Source organism: Leucoraja erinacea, chromosome 23, assembly GCF_028641065.1.
Source record: "Leucoraja erinacea ecotype New England chromosome 23, Leri_hhj_1, whole genome shotgun sequence".
Lineage (NCBI taxonomy): Eukaryota > Metazoa > Chordata > Chondrichthyes > Rajiformes > Rajidae > Leucoraja > Leucoraja erinaceus.
In genome coordinates, this window is record NC_073399.1 from 11,453,823 (window position 1) to 11,458,997 (window position 5,175).

The window sequence follows — 5,175 nt, forward strand, 5'->3', positions numbered from 1 at the left end:
AGACCATTGCTAATTAATTTTTTAAGTTTAAATTTTAATGATAGAGCGTGGAACCAGGCCCTTTGGCCCACTTAGTTCAAACTGACCATCGATCACCTGTTCACACTCATTCTATCTTATTCCACTTTCTCATCCACTCGCTGCACACTGGAGCCAATTTACAGAGGCCAATTACATACCCGCCAGTTGTTGGGATGTGGGATGAAACCGGAGCACCCAGAGAAAACCCACACTGTCACAGGGGTAATAGACAATAGACAATTGGTGCAGGAGTAGGCCATTCGGCCCTTAGAGCCAGCACCACCATTCAATGTGATCATGGCTGATCATTCTTAATCAGTACCCCGTTCCTGCCTTCTCCCCATATCCCCTGACTCCGCTATCTTTAAGAGCCGGTTTCCTCCCACAATTTTATAGTGTATTGTGTGTTCTTTTTAAGTGTATCGGTGCTGGTAAATTAATTTCACTGCACCTCGGGTGCATGTGACAAATAAAATTGACTTTGACTTTAAGTTCTCTCTTGAAAGTATCCAGAAAACCGGCCTCCACCGCCCTCTGAGACAGAGAATTCCACAGGCTCACAACTCTCTGTGTGAAAATGCGTTTCCTTGTCTCTGTTCTAAATGGCTTCCCCTTATTCTTCAACTGTGGCCCATGGTTCTGGACTCCCCCCAACATCGGGAACATGTTCCCTGCCTCTAGCGTGTCCAAACCCTTAAAAATCTTATACGTTTCAATAAGATATCCCCTCATCCTTCTAAACTCCAGAGTATACAAGCCCAGCCGCTCCATTCTCTCAGCATATGATAGTCCCGCCATCCCGGGAATTAGCCTTGTAAACCTGCGCTGCACTCCCTCAATAGCAAGAATGTCCCTCCTCAAATTCAATTGAGGAATGTGCAAACTCCACACAGGCAGCAACCAAGGTCTGGATTGAACCAAGGTTTGTGACACTGTGAGGCAGCAGCTCTACCAGCTGTTCCATTGTGCTGCCCAAACCCCTAGAAAAAATATCATGGCACATACTTTTTTCAGATAAATCTATTTATAAATGAACCATAACACATAACTTTAGCCATAACACACTTTACTTCCGAGCCCTCTGTACAGGCTTGTAATAATCAAACCGAATGCATACTGTAACTTCACACTTTAATGATATTTATATTATAGCTCTATACGTGTCCTATTTTTCTTTTACTGATGTAATGCAGAAGACGTTGACACTTAGCATCAGTTTTTCCAGACTGCAGCAATATTTAAGAACATACAAACACTGAGGCTGCACGGTGACGTAGTGGTAGAGCTACGGCCTTACAGCGCCAAGAGACCTGGGATCGATCCTGGCTATGGGTGGTGTCTGCACGTTCTCCCCGTGACCTGCGTGGTTTTTCTCCGAGATCTTCGGTTTCCTCCCACACCCCAACGACGTACTGGTTTGTAAGTTAATTGGCTTGGTGTAAATATAGATGTAAAAATGTATGTAGGATAGTGTTAATGTGCGGGGATTGCTGGTCGGTGTGGTGGGCCGAAGGGCCTGTTTCTGCGCTGTATCTCTGAACTAAAACTAAACTGAACTAAACATGAGATCAGGGCGGAAGGAGGTCACTTAGCCATTTATATAATCACAGGCTGATTTGATTGCAACCTCAAGTTTGCATGTATATTTACTTTTCAGGCCTTTGTTTCGCAAAACCATATCTATCTCGGCCTTATAAATATTCAAAGATTCTTAAAAATGCTCAAAGAGTTTTTGGAAATCTCTTTTATTAATAGCCCGGGCATCTGGCGCTGCGAGGCAGCAGTTCCACCCGCTGCGTCACGTGTTTTAAAGTCATAAGTTCAAGTACAGGAGCCGCAAAGGTGCAACTCGAACGCCCAGGAACAGAGGAGGTTAAAAATATGGGGTGGACACTGCCCGGTCCATCGTGGGTTATAGGTAGCGTTGCAAACTTTCTCACTCCCAAATAAGGGACAAAATGTCAAAACAAGGGATAAAATTCCCAAACGCAATTCGTTGACCGACTCGGCCATGGCTGGGTGAATGATGAGTTGGCCCCAGGTGCTGGACTGCACACAAAGCCCAGCCGGCGGGCCAGCTGGGGAGATTTGACCCGGCACGCCATCCAACTCGTGAACCGATGATCAGCCATGAGAAGGGTGGTGGTGTCGGCGGTAAGCGAAGGTCAGACAGATGGCCGGGCTGCCGACCGACGGGGCCACGGGCGAGTCGCTGCTGCTGCTGCTGCACTCCATAGGCTGCACTATGTCGGGACGGGTGAGGCGGGGCTGGACACGGCGCTCCAACCCAACAGTCTCCTCAACCCGAGTAGTAGCAGTCAAATACGGTCAAGGGCGGTCTCGTATGAGACAAACCAATTTAGCCCAATATGTCCCGGGATGTCCCGGCTTATACGGGACAGTTGGCAACCGTAGTTACGGGTGTAGACCTACTGCCAGAGACCCGGGTTCAATCTTGTCCGTACGGAGTTTGTACTTTCTCCCCGCGACCTGCGTGGGTTTCTCCGAGATCTTCGGTTTCCTCCCACACGACAAAGACATATGCGTTTGTAGGTTAATTGGCTTAGTATGAATGTAAAATTGTCCCTTGTGTGTGTAGGACAGTGTTAATGTGCGGGGATCGTTGGTCGATGTGGACCCGGTGGGCCGAAGGGCCTGTTTCTGCGCTGAAATATCTAAACTAAACTAAAAATTAAACTACATCCCAATATCCCATGGAAGGCACTAGCCAGCATCCCGTGTTGGAGCTCCGGAGTGCTGGGCCTGCCGACTTCAACAACGTGTAGTAGTGGTCTGCGGAGCTTCCAGCTGCGGCGGCGCTGACTTTATCAACGCGGAGCCTGGGATCTCTCGCCCAGGTCGCCAGTGTTGCAGCTTCGCCCAGCACGGCCTGTGGACTTCGGGAGTCGCGGTCTCCGGGAGGAAGCGGCCGTTTCGGAACTCCAAGCCACTGAGAGCGTTCTTCCGACGCCGGAGTTCCATCATCCTGGCGAGAGGGCCTGAAACATCGGGCCGCCGTAGCGGCGACTGCAAAGGCCTCAATAGGCCCCGACCACGGGTGAACATCGAGGAAGTGGACTGAACTTTGCTGCCTTCCCTCACAGTGGGAAACATTGATCCCTCTGTGGGGGGATGTTTTTTATGTTAAGTGTTAATTTCTATAATGTTTTATTTATTTTATTTGTGCGCTGCAAACTCAAATTTTACAGCACCAATTGGTGTATGTGACAATAAATGTCCTTTGTCCTTTGTATATGGAACGAGCCGCCAGATGAACATTTAGTACAAATCATAATTAAACATGGGCTCTGTCTGTGTGGAGTTTGTACGTTCTCCCCATGACCACGTGGGTTTTCCCCAGGTTCTCCGGTTTCCTCCCACACTCCAAAGGTGTGCAGGTTTGCAGGTGAATTGGCTTCGATAAAGATATTAAATTGTCCCTGGTGTGTAGGATAGTGCCAGGGTACAGGGGTCGCTGGTCGGCGCAGACTCGGTCGGCCGAATGGCCTGTTTCTGCGCTGTATCTCTAAACGAAACAAAAACGTGGCTTCATATGGAGCTCCAAGTTTCCTCTCACATCTGAAGATCACACGAGGGGACTCAAGGACAAGGACCCTGTCTGATTCTTTAGTCAGAGGGTGGTGAATCTGTGGAATTCATTGCCACGCACGGCGGTGGAGGCCAAGTCAATGGATATTGTTAAAGCAGAGGTGGAAAGGTTCTTGATGAGTACGGGTGTCAGGGGTTATGGGGAGAAGGCAGGAGAACGGCGTTGAGAGGGAAAGACAGATCAGCCACGATTGAACGGAGGAGCAGACTTGATGGGCCGAATGGCCTAATTCTGCTCCGAGAACTCATGAAACATTCTGTAAATTATTACAAAAAGAGCTGATGAAATTTGAGTTCTCTTTCTCCTCTCTGTGGATGGAGAGAAGCCTATTTTCTGCCAAGCTGTTTGCAATCCACAGGTGCACAGCCAATTGTTCCTTCGTCATTTCTGGAAATTCACTCTTAGATATGTCGAGCAGACCAGCGAGGAGAGCTGCCAGCTGTGGTTTTGAAAATGTAAAAGTCAACACTTTCCTTCCTTGAATGGAAGGGTCTATGAACATCAGAACATATCTGAGGTAAAATAACAAAAAAATATTTATTCCAGCTTGCAGCGTTTTTTTCATCTCACTGTTTACCTTTGCAGGTTTTGCTTTGAAGATAGACCCAGATATCCGGAGCAACTCAGCGGGTCAGGCAGAATTTCTGGAGAAAAAAGGATGGGTGACGTTTCGGGTCGGGACCCTTCTTCAGACTCAAAGTGGAGCGGAGGGAACCAGAGGTAAGAAAAGGCTGGAACAAAGCAGGTCCGGCGACAGATGACCAAGGAAGGGTTGGAGCCCACAATGGTCCATTGTTGGCTGGGGAAGACGTGATAATGAAGGGATTCAAGGATGCGTATTGTAAATTGTCCCTAGTGTTTGTCGGTATAGTGATGGTGTACAGAGATCGCTGGTCGGCACGGACTCAGTGGGCCAAAGGGCCTGTTTCGGCGCTGTATATCCAAACTGAAAAAAGCTAAGATGGCTCCTCTAACACTTGCCCAGTAGTCCATTCAGTGCGTGGCCAGGTTAAACCGGGCACTCAACACCAGACTGAGCATGGTATCCAAGATTCAGATATGATAGCCTGACTATCGGGCTCAACTCGTCTAAGCCGACAAAAATGTCCCATCTAAGCTAGTCGCATTTGCCCAAGTTTGGCCCATATCCCTCCGAATCTTTTCTACCCAGGTAGATGTCCAAGTGAGATCACACCTTCCCCAGCCAACAATGGACCTGCCAGGCAACCCCCTGCCGGAGGTCATGTGTGGCTGCCCCTGATCGTTCTGGTCATTTCCCGCCTTCAGCTCTTTTCCTCCCCTCCCCCCCAACCCCTACATTCAGTCTGAAGAAGGGTCCCGACCTAAAACGTCACCCATCCTTTATCTCCAGAGATGCTGCCTGACCCATTGAGTTACTCCAACACTTTGTGTACATCAAGTGCCTTTTAAATGTCAATATAGCCCCTGCCTCAAATAGCTCCTCTGGCATCTCATTCCATACACCCACCACCCTCTGAGCGAAAAACAGTTGCATTTCAGGTCTGGATTAAATTTTGTCCCCC